Consider the following 17465-nt stretch of genomic DNA (forward strand, 5'->3'; position numbering starts at 1 on the left):
GCCTGCCAGCATGTATTTCTTAATTCCCTATAAAAAGAGAAGATCTGGCAGGTCCAATCCCTTGGATGGATAATGGAATCCCTGAAGATGTCATTGGAACTGGATGAAAAACACAGTGAAAAGCAAGTATAGGATAATCATCTGCAAAACAATTTGGCTACAGTTTATCTAGCTTGCCACTACATAATGTGTGGTAATATTGTGCTATCAGTTTACCATAAGAGTGCTATTTTATTTTTTCACCTTTACTGTTAGTGTCAACATTTCTCACTATTTTATGCTATGCCTTTATAAACATAATGTTCATGTTGGCATAAATTAAAACAAATATTGTTTTAGGAATTGCATTTCATCCAATTTATTCTAAATTTCTGATACAATCCTATTTAAATATACTGAGAAAATGTCAATTTTTACATATGTGTGGGAGCTTTTACAACTGCAGATAAAAAACCCAAATAAAAGAATACTCCCCCCCCCCCTTTTTACTTTCCTTCCCTTATTATATTTTTTTGGTTCTGGAAAATATGTCTGCAGGAAATTTTTAGGTCTTGGCTCTGATATGAAAGCCTCTGCAACACAATTTTGATGGTTCCTCATAGAATCTCAGATCCGCCTTTAAAATTGCCCATAGTTATTTCTTCTTTCCTTAGAAACTATTATTTTAAGCACTTTTATGACTAGAGGAGTCAGGGAAACCTTTAAATAGCAAAGCTGTCATTATGATTTTTTGAGGTATTATTACCATAGTAAAAGACTGTGGTAGAGTTGATATATTACTTCAACAATAACAATAATAATGATTTGGGAAAACTGGACTTATGTTCTCATTGTGATCTTAAGCAAGCTACAAATGGCCTTTTAAAGGAATTCTGGTAAAGCTGTGGGTGCCCAGTGCATTGGAAAAATTGCATCCCAAACTATCTCCTTTTATAGTAGTCAGTCAATTTTATGTCTTTGTCTTAGTAGACACATTTACTGAAAATATGAAAGTTACTCTCATGATATTCATAATTGTCACTGCTCAGAATTTCAGAAGAAACTCCAGAAATATGCTATTTTATTTTTACTATTTTTATTTCACAGGGATTTTGGAAACATTTGAAAGAACCACCCAAAGTGGTATCACCAGAAAATACAAGTTTTCTTAGCTAGTAAAATAACAGAATAGTTGGTGAATTCCTATAGCTTTATCATCATAAAGGACTCCTCCTGGTGATAAAGTTCCAGTAATGCACACTTGAGGCAGCTATTATTGAGAAGGGTTGCTAGCACTCCACTGGCATTTTTCTTACTGAAGTCAACCTGACACACATTCTGAACATTCAAGTGGGGTTTTATTTTTTATTTTTTGCTTTGTATACTCACACTGATCTAATGCACAAAACGAAATGTACATGGTTGGGTCCATGTAAAGAAAAGGGAAAGCTAATGAGATGTGGGAGATGAGAAAGAGATTAAGTGGGGGTAAGAGAAGAGGAGTTTTGGTGGTGTGGATGAGAAATGGAATTTACAAGAATCCATGAGTCTGTTTCATCCCCCCCCCAAAAAAAAACCGCCCTGAAAACAGGAACAGTGCAAGCAGAAATGGCAAAAATCACAATAAAGCATTGTTCAGCTTCCTTCTGACAAGGGTTCTAGTACTGGTTTTTAACTTTTAAAAAATTGACAATGTTTTATTGTTGCTGTTAACTGCCCTTGAGTTGATTTCAACCCATGGAAACCCTGTGAATGAGACATCTCCAAGACTTCCTGTCCTCCAATGCTCTGTTTAGTTTCTGCAAACTCATACCTGGGACCTTCCTAATAGAGTCCATCCATCAAGCATGCAGACTTCCTCTCTTTCAGCTTCCTTCCATCTTTCCCAGCATTATTGTTTTGTTTTTATTTCCCCAATAAGTCATGCCTCCTCATGATGTTTTTTGAAGTACGACAGCCTCACTTTTGTCATCTTGGTTTCCAGAGTTTTCTGGCTTGATCTGATCTAGCACCCATTTGTTTTTGTTTTTGTTTTTCTGGCTGTCCATGGGATCCTCATCTCTCTTTTCCAGCACCACATCTTGAATGAATTGATTAAACATCAATATAGTATTTAATTTTATCTCCATTCTAAACTAAATGCCATTCAGTTTGATTTTAGTTCATTAATATTTAGCTATAGAAACATTTTTCTAGTAACTTCCCCATTTCTGGACAGAACAGCTTTTTCTCTTGATAGTGACAGCTTTCTTTCTTTCTTTCTTTCATTTATATGCTGCCTTTCTCCCTGAAGGGACCCAAGGCAGCTCACAGATTAAAAACATTACAATAAAATTTAAAACAAATAAAATTATTTAAAAACAATATAAAATTACATCCAAAGATCCAGAAGTTAAAAAGCATGACAAATACATATACTCAGCATAAAAAATACTGTGCCATGGTTATATTTTAAATGCTTGCTTAAATAAAAATGTTTTAGCCAGCCATCAAAAGGCAAGCAGGGAGGGGGCCAGAATAGCCTTCCATGAAAGAGAGTTCCAGAGAATGGGAGCAGCCACTGAGAAGGCTCTCTCTCATATCCACATCATGTGGACCTATGATAATGGTAGGACCAAGATAAAGCCTTCCCCCAAAGATTTTAGTGTTCTAGCAGGTTCATGTGGGGAGATACAGTTATTCAAATAATCTGGACCTAAGCCATATAGAGCTTTGTAGGTCACAACTAGCACTTTGAATTGTACCTGTAAACAAACCAGGAATTAATGAAACTGTTCCTAGAAGGAAGTTATATGCTCCTTAGAATTGGCTCCAGTCAGCATTCTGCTGCAGCATTCTGGATCTGCTGAAGTTTCTGAAAAGTTTCCAAAGGCAGCCCCATGTAGAGTGTGTTGCATTAGTCCAAATGGGATGTAATCAAGGCAGGTGTCACTGTAGCCAGATCTGGCTTCTGAAGAAACTAGAGCAACTGGTGTACATGTTTTAGCTGCACAAATGCACTCCTGGACACTGCTGAAACCTGGAAATTCAGACTCAAAGTTGTATCTAGGAGAACACCCACACTATAAGCCTGAGATTTCGGGGGGAGTGTAACCCCATCCAGCATAGGCAAGGTCCCTATTCCTTGATCTGCCTTATGACTGACCAGAAGCACCTCTGTCTTATCTGGATTAAGTTTCAATTTTTTTGCCTTCATCTAGTCCATTACTGAGAGCAGACATTGGTTCAATACAGAGACAGCATCCTTGCAATCTGATAGGATGGAGAGATAGAGTTGGATTTCATCCACATACTGGTGACACCTCACCCCAAAATTCCAGATGACTTCTCCCAAGGATTTCATATATACATTAAATAACACGGGGGACAAAACAGAACCCTGCATCATCATCATTTGGAATCTGCCCGAGAGTTAGGACCAGAACCACTGGAGCACAGTGCCCCCAATACCTAACTCTCTCAGATGTTCCAGAAGGATACCATGGTCGATGCTGCTGAGATGTCCAAGAGCACCAGCAGTGACACATTTCCCCTGTCGATGCCCAGACAGAGATCATCGACCAAGGCGACCATGGCAGTCTCAACTCCATATCCCACCATGAAGCTGGTTTGAAATGGGTATAGATAATCAGCTTCGTCCATGACAGCCTGGATAGCCTATGCCATTGGAATACCTTAAAGCCAGCTTCTGCCCCCTGCGTTATTTGCCACTCCTTTTTTGGCTGGCAAAAAGGTGCATTAGGGGCTGCAATGTGTGGTTGCCGTGGCCCCAATCCACTTCTGATGTAAATATATTGTGTTGTCTCCAGTTCAGAGGGCTTAATTTATGAGGTGGTGGTTTAGATTTTGGACAAGGAATAAGCCAGGTATGGGAAATGGAGTTGGCAGGAGGCACACAAGGACTAAAGATGTGGGGGTGAAAGAATCTTGAAAACATTTCAGCCTTAAGGACAGAGGGCTAGAGAAAAGAGTGTGTTGGGTTTGGGGAATGTGCCACCTGGCTTTTCATAATGACTGTCTCCCTCCAGATTGAACAAATGAATAAATATACCACAATCCTAAATAGGTCTACTGAGAAGTAAAATTAACTTGGCTAATCTTGTATTAAGAGGAAAATCTTATTGCTTTTAATCAGGCTTACTCATAATTGAATCTGCTCTACTTACCTGAGAGTAAATCCCACTGAACTCAATGGAATTGCTTCTGAGTAGCCACCATTGGTTATAGCATATAACAATAATGCCATTCATAGTTTCACACAGCTTTCAAGATTTCCAGAGTTTAGTCATGTGGGGATGGATATGATGGTAAGGGTTCAAATGACTGCATATTAATAAAATGTTTATTCTGTTAAGTCTTGTGTACTGTTAATCACAAGGGGAAAGCATGGTTTTCAATATGCATCTGTAGACTCAATTTTCCAAAGGTTTTTTGTTTGATTGAATTTTGCACAACAATTGATGGCATTTTGTAAAAGCGAGGTGTGCCATGCTCCAAGGCCCACTGGTAAACTTCCAAAGCATCAAATACATTAATCACATGCAACAAAAGCTGACTGTATGATTCCCTCCTTGAGCATATATATATATATATATATACACACACACACACACACACACACACACACACACACACACACCACTGGGTCACCTTGGGCAAGTCACAGTCTCTCAGCCTCAAAGAATGACAGTGGCAAACCCCCTCTGTACTGTATGTCAGATCACTTGTAACTTTTAAAATGGTACAAAGGGTAAACATAGGCACTTTACATACTGCTCAAAAAGGGCGGTCTACTGGCGCCTCCATTTCCGCCACTGAGAAGCCTCAGCCTCCAAACGGAGAGGCTTCCCGGTGGCCAAAAAAGAAGCCCCCAAAAGAGGCTTCTTTTGGCGGCGTGCTTATGACGCCGCAAGGTGCCAATGGCACACTTGCGGTGTATAAGTGAGCCGTGACGTGCAGACACTAAGCATCCACGACGTCAAAATGGTGACGCCCGTGTGTATAGGGCACCACCATTTTGTATGTACTAGGTACGTACTAGGGTTAGGGCGTCCCTTCCAGTACATACCCTAGTACATACCTAGTATGTACTTTTTGCCCATTTGGAACGGGCCATAATGGAAGAGGAAAATGCAACCATTAGTGTGCTGAATTTGCATAATTAGAATGTAAATTAGAGTTGTTGGCATAAATAGAATATTGTCATAATATATAAATTAGGTACCTGGATTTTAAGAAGTGGAAGATGGCAACTCTAGAGTTGGTGTGAATGTCAGGCAACTGCTTTTTGATCACAAAGTGGTGATCACACTGGGATTCACTATGTAGTATGCAGTGGTCATACAGGGTTTCAACAAATGATTATAATGAGCATTTTAATAGATCAAATATTTTAACTTGTGCTATGATATTTTCCCCTCTCAACTTCACTTCCATTGGTAGAGAAGATAAGGTTTGTGATTTAAACAATATATTTACAATTCCTTCCCCTCACAATCATCTGAAAACAAGAAACAAATTTATTTTAATCCTTCATTTTGCATTTTACTTTCAAAACGTGTTGTTTTTCAGTGAAGTGTATATCATTTTAACTGGGGCACAAAGCATTAATGAGGTATCTCAATATATGAATTTTTGATTCATTAATCACATATTTACGAGTGGTGTTGTCTACTGTAAACATATATTCAGTCTTAATATGGTGTTTTTAAGTTATATATGCATGCCTGTTTCTTCTCCAATTATAGTTTGAAGATTATTTTCCCCAAGTTTATGTGTTTTGTTCTTCTTTTGACCAGTGAAGAGAAGCACTAAGATTATATATTTTTCCTCAGAATCATTAATGCAGTTTAGAATAGTTTCTACCCACACAGGGCTGACCCTTCCCTAAAGCAGAATTAGGTAGCTATCTGACATGGTTAGCCACAAAGGTGCATCAAAGTGTTAGTTGCTTCATATATTAATATTCTGTTTTTATTTCCAGGGAAGGAAGAACAATTGGTGAGATTTTTCTGCCTCAGGTGTCAGAATAATTTGAGTAGCCTGAAAGGTTATGTACATTGACTTGGGAGCAAGGAAGCATGGTCGAATGACCATGTCCTGGTATCTTTAAGGAATAACACTATCTTAGGCCAACCGTGTAACTTTGCCATATGCTTGGACTAGCACTCCTGTACTAAAACGTACCTGGAGCATATGCTGGGTAAGAAGGCGGTGAAAGAGGCAAGAGAAGGGCCACCAGCACAGTAGCCATCAAAGTAAAGTTCCCTGTAGAGGATCCAAGCCAAGGAAATAAGTAAATGAATAAAGATTTATGTGTATATTAAGTTATGGTTCCATTTCATTATATATGTTATTCAGATATCACTTAAGGTATCAAATATTGATCTTGCTATGTGTCATATAGCTAAAGGTTTATAGCCATAGTGTACAAGATATTTTCCCCCCAAGGCCCAAGACCAGTGGGGGGGGGGACTGTTGAAGAAGAAGACCAAAATGTCCCCCCCCCCAAAAAAAAAGACATCTCAGAGCAATGTGTCCTGTTCATGAAGAAGAAAGTGTGGAGTAGACTTTCTGAAATAAAATAAAAATAAAATAAAACAATACCAAAACAATTAAACCAAACTCATTATTCTTTATTCAGATGAAAAAGCAGTGAAACCTGAGTGAATAAAATCAGCAGGAGTTTAAAAAGAGACCAATAGTCCCTTTTAGGAAGATTTTTTTTTAAAATAAATAACAAAATATGACTTTTTTCCTTTTTTACAACAGTTAAACAGCTCCATTATATTGGTAGTTTTCCAAACTGTCTTCATGTATTTGTTGTTTTAATACTACATGGTTCATTAAAATCCCTATATGATTTATACAAACTGACTGTTTTTTAAATTCGGTCCAATAATCCACAATGTTTAGTCAACCATGCTTGAAATGAGATAATAGATTTGCTTTAATGTTTTAACACTTCCAAGGCTTTGAACAACAGGAGGTAATGATTGCTGGTTTCAACATTTACTGGTAAGTTTTATTAGTAACAGAAATTATATAAAGTACCACCTTTACTAAAGAATAAATAACTTTCAGATTTTTATCTCATCTAAATTAAATGCCTTTTCAAAACTTCTATATAGCATTATGCATAAATGTCAGCGATGCTGTAATATTCTGGAGACTGAAAATGTCTGTGAGATGTTCTGAATCCTTTAAAGTAAATTCCATTTTGGACTGCTATAAAGTTATTATCTGCTCAAAATTGTATGGTTATAACTCTTGATAAATTTTCAGGATTAGTGTGGCATTTTCTACATGTAAACATGTCTACATAGGGATAAAAGCCTAAACCCCTCCTGACTAGTGGACTGATGGAAAGCTGGGTGGGAGTGGTTTTAAAGCCAGATACTCCTGGGCTAGTGTACATTATCCAGCCATGTCAGCTAAGGTCCAATGGTCCTCTGACCAATCTTTGGTAGCTTTCTTCCTCTGTTTTCATCAGGAAGTGCATTGTCTTGTTATTTCAGGACAATCTGAGGCACTGAGATATTAGGGGGAAAAATTAAGATCTAGATACACACCCTGTTGATGTTTCATGGGAGGACTCTGGCGATATCATGAAGCATGGTTTATTAGATATCAACCACAGCTTTTCAGAGTATGTCCGTCAAACAATGAACACCAAATCTAACAAATGACAAATTATATATTTAGAAATTATTTTTCTGAACTTTGCATTGAACAGAAAATCTTTTCCAAATCACCCTGAAGCAATGTGGGGATGGGATGACAAAAAACAAACAAACAACAACAACAACAACCCTAGTATAATACTGTACATATAGAACTTTCAAGACTTTGTTCACTTCCTGAAATTCCATCCATTCTTTCCCTGAGGAATGAAGAAGAGGGATGAAGCCCTGACACATGAAAACCCATGGTTGCAGCATCCCAGTAGCCCTTAGTTTTCAAACCATGAGGTCAAATTATCACCTTTTGTCTGGCTGGATCCAGTCCCTTATTTTTGTAGCCAAAGGGTGATTGTCAGGTTCAGCAATGTCATGTTCGGTTAAGTGTAGATAATCATTTTCCTGCCGAAAGGCAACATAGTAAGGAGCTTTTTTATAGCCAGAAATAGAAAACATGTAATTTTAAAGAATGCCTTTAAGGACACCATGTCACATGTATTGCACTATCTAGTTAATAAGAAGTACTTGATTTTGAGATCTCTGAAGTACTGTTGGCATTTTGGTATTAGAAAATTTCTAAATATCAAAAAGACCTGAAGATCTTTTAATTTTGAAGAAATAGGAAGAGATGGCCCATGCAATCAACAAACAAAATGAAGATCACCTCCTTCAAAAGTGTCCCTTATTCACACGATGATGATCCATGCAAAACATAGGGAAAATGATACAATAGAATTTTTTTATATACTTGAAGTACTTATGCTATCCTATAGACAGGCATTGTTTTGAAGGTGTGCCTGAGTTAATCACTGCTTGACTGAAAATTGAAAATGTCAGGCATTCTTGAAAGACATTGGAAAAGTCCTTATGCATCCTTATGGTGATTGTTGACGCTGTAGAGTGAGAATTCTTGCAAAATGCAATAGTTGAAAAACTGAAAACATCTTCTTGTTATGTTCCTCTTTGTCAAAATGTTATGTACTTGGATATTTGATGTAACCTAATAAAAAGAGGAATATTAACATTAGTTATGACAACTATGGCTGCCACAAGCCCACAGCTGTTATCATTGCTTTTGTTCCAATAGCCTGTGTATAATGATGATATCTGCATCATCATGAACTATGCATTGGAATATGTGTGACAAGGCTATAGACTTATCATTTGGCTTCCCTTCAACCATCTGAAGGTCACATGGGGTGGACAAGTGGAATTGAAGAGATGGTTCTGGAAAGTTATAACCTTCTATTCTTCACCTGCCTTCCCCTATCCCAATATTGTGTGTTATGGGCAGGTAGGAGCCATGAGAACATCCTGGAAAGCTACAACTTTCCCAATCCTTGGGTGCATCTACACTGTAGAAATAATGCATTCTTGACACCATTTTAAGTGCTGTAGCTCCATCCTATTGATTCCTGGGATTTACAGTTTTTCAAGGTCTTTGTCCTTCTCTGACAAAGAGTGCTGGTGCCTCACAAAATCCCAGGATTCTGTAGAATGGAGCCATGGAAGTTAAACTATTATCAAACTGCATTATTTCCACAATGTAGACACACCCCTTGCCTGGCTGGATCCACCCACCACATGACACCAGAAAGGTTGAGGGAAACAGGCTGCGAAGGATCCTCACTGATCTCTGCTCACATCCTGATATCACACAAGGGCAAACCAGTGGAATATGTGCATCTTACTCCCATAGACTTTCTCTCACACATCCCCAAGACCTTTTTTGAAAACTCCATAGTTTTAAAAGACATATGGCAACGGGGAGAAAATAGACTACATTTTCCATTCTCCCATGCAGGAATGAGTAGCTTAATAGAGGATATCCCTAGTTCAAACATAAGTCATCTGTTTTCCACAGTATTAAAATGATGTCCAAACTAAATATTGATTGTGTGTGTGTGTGTGTGTGTGTGTGTGTGTGTGTGTGTGTGTCTGTTGGTGTCCCTGTGCACTTCTACCATAAACCAGTACTGAATACTGATCTAAAACATTTTTTCACATAATATATTAAGGAAGAGGGACTTGGTAGCTACCATTTCACTGCCACAATTTTCATTCACTAGCCATAGATCAATTGAAATATCTTCCATTTTTATGGTAACATGGGAAAACCAATATAAAATGATCTACTACCAGTCTTATATCCAAGGAGGTTAGACAGATTATTCATTACAGACAGACTGAAATGTTGGAAGAATTCAGCATTTTCTCTTCAGTGTCTATATTCTTAGTACAATTTTACTAGATTCAGGTTTCAATTATTAACTCTAAAATCTAGCACGTTAACATTAGGATGGATCTTTTGACTTTTTCCCCCTGGTTTCTGTTTGTATCTCTACATTGGAGAATCAATACTGGGTTGTTATTTATTTTCCTCCCATCTATAAAACAAACCCATTCACAGTTGCAATGGCTTTATTTGTGTGGCACTGTAATTCTACAATCCAGCACACAAGTGATGAATGCCTCATTAATGTATTAGACATACATGAAATGGAGATGAACACATGCATAATTAATCACATACATGGACAATAGTTTCAGTGGCAGAAATACATATTCCATTAATAATATTCTGCTTTAGTAACTCTTTTATTAAAACTGGGGGGAAATATTTTGAATGTATATGCACGGGTAAACTCTTTTAATGAACAGATTATCACAGTAGGATGTACTAGGCTAGATCAACCAAAGGTCAGGTTTGGCATACATCTGTGTTAATTTGCAGGATACTGATGCTACCAATATCATCATAGCAAATGTACATACAGTGGGCCCTGGAGTTAGGTTCCAAGACCCATTGTGGATATCAAAATACATGTATGCTCACATTCCATTTTATACAGTGGTGTAGTAAAATGGTGTCCCTTACATAAAATGGCAAAATCAAGTTTGTTTTGCCATTTTATATAGTTTTAAATGTTTTCACACCATGGATGATAAAATTCATAGATGAAAAATTAATAAATATAGAGGGCTATACACTGAACCTTACAACACTGGAAATAATTTATTTTAAGAAATGTGAAGATATCATTAATGATGGGTAGCCTAAATACCCAAAAGGCATGAGATTCACATCTGATCTTGGAAACTAAGCAGGGTCAGCCCAGGTTAGTACTTGGATGGAAGCCACCAGTGAGCACTAGGGGCTGTAGGTTACATTTCAGAGGAAGGAACTGGGGGAAGAAAAACACATTTGAGTAGTCCTTGCCTAAGAAAATCCTATGAAATACCATGGGGTCACAATGACTCAACAGGCAACTTGAAGCACATACATACACACACACACAAACACAGCCATAACAAAGCCAGAATTCAGTTCAATCTTTCATAGATTCTGCTCACATCCAGGCTTTCAAATGGTTTACAGGTCTACTTTAGTGTTCTTCTAATCTCTAATTGATTTTTGTAATGTTTTGCATTGTGAAGGTAGTTGTGATTAATTAACTTCCCAACCTTTTCAATGTAATCACATTGATCTCATTAAAAAAAAGTCTGTCTTGTCTCTTTCTCCATGGTCCTTTATTTTCATCAAAATATTGTATTGAAAACAAGAGCTGGTTAGGAATACATCAATGCATGATTTGCCAGATTTGGCACTAAAGCAGGTGTGGGGAACTTTTGGCCCTCTAGATATGTGGGACTACTAGTCCTACATTCCTATGCCATTGACCATGCTGATTAAGGCTTTTGGAATACTGAAGTACAACATATCCTCTGAGCAATAACAACAACAACAAAACAAAGGTTATGGTATTTAATAAGAAAAAGACCAAACATAAATGGCAGATCGACAACCATCAAATAGATCAGGTTACCTCATACAAATACTTAGGGATAACCTTCCAGTCAACAGGATCATGGAACCTGCAAACAAAGCATGCCATTGCAAGTGTCCAAAGAAGTACCAAAACACTTCTTTCCTTTTTCTCTAAAGGTGGCCAGTATGTCCCTGCAGCCATCCAAGTATTCGTCAGCAAAATTATTTCTCAGATGCTGTATGGCTGTCAGGTGTACACAAATGTAATAGGTTGGTGACAGGATAAATTTCTATGGACGCCTAAATATTGATGCTTACTGTGAATTTCTGGCTAAAGTTGACTTTTCTTCCTGTGGGACTTACACCATTAATTTTGGCAGATACTTTTCAATCTAAATGGAAAAACTCTCCGACTACAAAACTCCAAAATCTGGGTCTCACGACTAACGTCCTTCAGTCTATGGGATATTCTAAAGCTAAAACAGCCATTATGCAGCGCATAAAGGACACATAATTCCAAAACCATAGAACTCAGTCCGCAAACTATTTTTCTTACTGGGACAGTATAGGACTGCTTACTGTGCCAAACTACACCACAAACCTCTATCGATCCCCAGATATAGAATAGCTTTCACACTGGTTAGTTTAAATGTTCTTCCATCAGCTTTACTGGAGGGTAAATTTAGTAAGATTCCTATTCATGAACGAACATGCCCCTGTAACTCAGGAGATATAGAAAATGTTGGACACGTATTGCTTCACTGCCCTTTTTATGGCAATGCTCGCAGAGATTTGATCACTCCTATACTTTTGAACGTACCTGGGAGATCAGAAGCTTTTTATTTAAATTATTTATTATCAGACTGGAACTCTATCCCCATGGTGGTGTGTCACCGTGAACCACACCACACTGTGCATGGCATCATAGCGCTCCTCTGGTGCTGAGTTTAGATTATGCAGCCCAAAGGAATAGCTTTATGCGGCTCCCTTTGTGCTGTGGAAAGGCCAGATTCAGGCCGCAACGTGAAGTTGCTGCAGCCCCAATCTGACTCTAAAAGGGGAGGTCTGCACAGTCTCTGTTGGAGCTACATTCCACTCACTGGAGAAATAAGACTACACTCATCACTTTTAAAACATATCCAGTGAAATGTGGGTAAGGGGAAACCTTAAGGGATAATTGTTCCTGGCTCCAAATATCTGGCATGAGCTGGATGCAACTGTATCCAAAAATGCAGTTTGACTGAAGAGTTAAGCCTGTCAAACTGTAATGCAGGTGTTCTAAGGCAAGCTCAGAGAAGAGCAAACATTTGCTTGATCTTGATTTTCAGTTTGAATACAGATTCTGAAAGCAGGGCCTCACAAACTTTCTGATTGAGTTTTAACCAGGAAGTGTCAGAATAAGTATCACAGGGCTTGAGGCACTCAAACAACACTATTTTTTTTTATTTAGGTATTTATATCCCGCCCTTCAGCCCTAATGGCTCTCAGGGCGGCTTACAATTATTATTTTTAATCAGACAGTTCCCTGCCCTCAGACTTACAATCTAAAAGACACGAAACAAAAGGAGAAGGGAATGGTGGAGGGAAAGGGGATGAGGTCCAGTGGTTCTTCTCTCCCTCTGAGGCCTGGGCCAAGGCAGATGGATTGGAGGGAGGGTTCTTCCTTCTTCCAGGCTAGTCCTTATGAAGCTGAACCTGCCTGGTGAACTCCCTCTCAGGCCGGCGGATGGCAGTTATGGAGAGTGGAGTCTCCTTCCTCTCAGGCTGGCCCTGATGGAGCTGGACCTGCCTGGTGAACTCCCTCTCAGGCCAGCAGATGGCAGTTATGGAGGGCGGAGTCTCCTTCCTTTCAGGCCAGCAGATGGCAGTTATGGAGGGCAGAATCTCCTTCCTCTCAGGCCGGTGGATGGCAGTTATGGGGGGCGGAGTTTCCTTCCTCTCAGGCCGGCGGATGGCAGTTATGGAGGGTGGAGTCCCCTTCCTCTCAGGCCGGCGTATGGAGTTATGGAGGGTGGAGTCCGCTTCCTCTCAGGCCGGCGGATGGCAGTTATGGAGGGCAGAGTCTCCTTCCTCTCAGGCCGGTGGATGGCAGCTGTGGAGGGTGGAGACTCCTTCCTCTCAGGCCAAGAGGCACTCAAGCGTTTCATAAAGACATCACTTTTTGATTCTTTAGTGTCACCTGTTCCTATCATAGGGAAATGGAATTCACCAGCATTGGATTATTTAACCACTAACAGGGAATATGAGTTGGGTTTGGGCCATGATAATATAAATTGGTTTCTCCCCTACCAACTATGTATTTCAGTAGTAATCCTGATGAGATTATCACACTAGGGCTAATTCCACAACAATTGCACTACTGGAAAATAATGAAAGCACAGCAATATAGTGATCGATATTTTCACACTGGTGCACAATCATGCTATAATGATAATACAGAAATGAAAGGGAAATGCAATTGCATTCAGCACACATCCATTCATGTATCATTAGTACATTGTTATTGAATGTTTCATGTATGGGGCATTTTGGCGTGACTGTGCATGTCTGAAAATCATGGTTCCATCCCAAACACAACAAAATATTTTTTTCAGAACGTTATTTTTATCCAATTGAAACAAAACCATACCTTACATCTCAAAATAAGACAGAAATCCACTTCAAAAACAATCCTAGCAATGAGAACAAATTGCCTGTACTGAAATGCAGTCTGGGAAAAGGTCTTGGATTGCTCCACAATAGTATGAATGGATGTTATTGGCTTCCATACTTTTGTGATAGTGCAATTGAAACACTATTGGCAAATCATTTATGGGGTTTTCCCATTAGTAAGAAATTATGAGAATATTTGAAGTTATTGGCAGGAGAAATACTGGGTGAGCATGACATTGTGTGAAAATCTTTGTACAATCATGACAGGAACACTCCATTTTTTCCCTGTTTCTTAGCCCCGTGTGATAAGCTTCTCAATATAAAAGGAACCAAAGGTTCAGAGACAAGAGGAAGCTGAATGTCCTTAGCTGAATAGCTAATAAGGCAAAGCTGCCATCTGCAGGATTATGTAAGAATAATCATGTCAAATATTGTGCATGATGCCATTAAGTCTTGTGATGACATTTCCTGTATGGGCAGAGTTGGCATCTTGGTGTGTGGCAAGGCTTAGTACCTGTGTCACCATCTGTGTCATGTATTGTCTTGTAGGTGAGTACCTGTTTGAGTGTTGGAGGCTGTCTGTAGGTCTGCCACTAAGAGTCCTTGAAAGAATGGCATTATTGTTCATAATGGGTCATAGTTCATTGATGATGCACCAGAGTGATCCTAGTTGGGAGCTGTATGTGACCAGTAGTGGGGTTGTGTCATTTTCGCTCTTCAATCTATTTTGTAATAGATCAGTCATGGATGTAAGTCTTGTCTTGTTTATTTTATTTTATTTTTTCACTTCATGTGGTGGGTACTGTAGTTTGAGGAACGCTTGTTGTAATTCCTTGAGTTTGGCATCATTGTCCAACAGTCCAGTATTACTACCGACCATCATCTAAATTGGTTGGCCTTCTATTTCAACATAACTAAGGCTAAACAGGTTCTGTTTTAACCAAGACTTTCAGGTTTGCTTGAAAACATGCAGTCAGATCCAGCCAACAATGGAAAAATAGCTGTAGCTGCAGCTAATGTTGAGTATACTGATATATCCTTCAAGCTGATAAAGCAGGTAAGGCAAGAAGGACAGGGTAAGAATTAACCAACTAGCAATTCCTTTTCTTATTTGAAAGATTTGTGTGTACTCTCCCATTGTGACCTTGGTGCAATTAGAAAACAGATCTGGAAATCTTTATTGACCGGATTTGCTTGACTGGTATTATAATATGTATTTTAATTCCAAAGGAAAGGTTGATAAGGAACTTTGTTACTAAATTGCACCGATTTGATTCTATACTTTTTCTCCCAAAGAATAATCTCTGTCTCTCTTCAAGCATTAACAATTTTATGAGAAGGAGATTTCAATCTGCATATAATTATTATGCAGTATTCATTTTCTCCCCTTCATCTCAAATAACTGTGATTTGTGTGAAGAAGGAGAAGAAAAGTTAACTGGCGTTTTAAAAATATGTTGGGAATTTAATCTTCTTGATGTATAAAGGAAAAGTTTAAACAAGCTTTTCAGGGGAACACAGTCACAAGTAGGGTATTATCATATAAGACACCAAATTACAAACCTTTTTGTTTCAGAGCCATGTAGAAAATATGTTCTTTAAGATATAGAACAATCTCCTTTCTTGTATTGATACTTCTACTGATAATAGTTATATGCAAAATTAAAAATTTTCAGTTGAATGCTGGTAACCATATATGCTCTAGGTATTATGATACAATGAAACATGGTATTAAGGTACAATGAAACAGGTACAATGAAACACACACACACACACACACATATACTAAATGCATGTAGTCACAATCTCATTATAACCCTGCTAAACTAAAAAATCCACGAGTCCCATAGTTGTAGTATTCCCAGTCTTTTAAATGATGGTTGAAAAGATGGGGAGCATACTGTGTGATTTACACACTCTGTTCTCCCTTCCCCATTTTACAGAACCATAATTTGCTGTGATAATTCAAATCAAATAAATCATTCTTACTAAGCTCTTACTATGCTAATCACTAAAGCATGGTTTGGAAGCTCACATAAAATATAAGTTTACAAAAGTTAAAAAAAATTACATTAAATTATTTCAAATTATGATGAAAAACAATTTTAAACACTTAAAACATATTTAAACTTAGGCCCGGTGGTAAGTACTATACTTGATCTTAGCCAAAAGGCCGAGAAGCGATAGGCCCAGTACAGACCACCACTTTGTGGCGACTTGGGGTCAAAATTAGGGTTCAGGAGAGCAGAGTGTCCGTACACGCCACACTCTCCCAGCACAATTTGGGCACATGCACGTCCACAGACCATGTGCGCCAATGACATGCCTTGTGCACCACGTCCAAACGGGGAAGTGCACAAGAGATGTCACCGTGCTGCTCCAGGGTGTTAATGGTGCCTTGGCAGCAGCGTAGAAAGGAGCTGCTTTTTGCAACTCCTTTTTCGAGCAGATCATTGCTGCACCCATGCGGTTGCTGCTGCAACCATCCGGGGCAGAAAGGGGCAGCTTCTCACCATCCCTTCCTGTCCATTTGTACCGGGCCTTAATTTCCAATATAAAACTTAAGAATACAGCACTCTAACTTATACACACACTGCTGCTCCATAATTAAAATTCAAACGCCTGCCTAAATAAAAATGTCTTCACCTGCCAGTGGAAAGAGAGCAGAGAGGGAGCCAGCTGGACTTCCCATGGAAGGGACTTCCACAGTCTGGGGCCAGCCACAGAGAAACTTCTCTTCCAAGTCTTCACCAAATGTACCTGTGAGAGTGGTGAACCAGTAGCATTCCTGACCAGGGTGTAAATGGTGCAGGGGATGGGGCTTCCAGGGGCAGGGCCAAAAGGGCACACTCCCTTACCTTGCTGCCAGGTGTCAGTAAACAGGTGCCCGGCAGGTAAGGGGAATCTCTGGGCACTCTCCCTTCCTTGCCAGGCACCATTTTAGTCATGAGTAAACTGGTGTCTGGCAGGGAGGGAGGTACTCTCCAATCCCTGCCAGTGACATCTCTGCACTGGGTGCCTGCTGGTACAGGAGCAGGGCTTATGGAGGTGGCATGCTCTCTATCGCTCATGCTGCCCCATCCTTTTCCTGATGATGCAGGATTGGGATTGGAGGGCATATGGAAGAGTGTGAGGACAGAACGGGGGATTGGGAGCACATGTGGGGATGGCGTGTGTGAAGAATAGGGGGTGAGTGGGTCCAACCAGGTGTCACCCCCTCTCTAGGGTGTCAGCCAATGTGGGCTACCCCACTTCACTCAGGCTAGTGACTGCATTCCCCTGCAATCTTAGCACTTGGGCTGGCTTGTATAGAGAGATACAGCCACATAGTCTGGATGGACCCAAGCCATGTAGAGCTTTAAATGTAAAAGCCAGCACTTTGAATTC

General features: G+C 39.3%; 1 pseudogene; it reads right to left on the reverse strand.

Moving 5' to 3' along the window:
- Window positions 1–16140: 16140 nt before the first annotated feature.
- Window positions 16141–16263, reverse strand: LOC121927423 (annotated as a pseudogene).
- Window positions 16264–17465: the final 1202 nt, after the last annotated feature.

Source organism: Sceloporus undulatus, chromosome 3, assembly GCF_019175285.1.
Source record: "Sceloporus undulatus isolate JIND9_A2432 ecotype Alabama chromosome 3, SceUnd_v1.1, whole genome shotgun sequence".
Taxonomy (NCBI): domain Eukaryota; kingdom Metazoa; phylum Chordata; class Lepidosauria; order Squamata; family Phrynosomatidae; genus Sceloporus; species Sceloporus undulatus.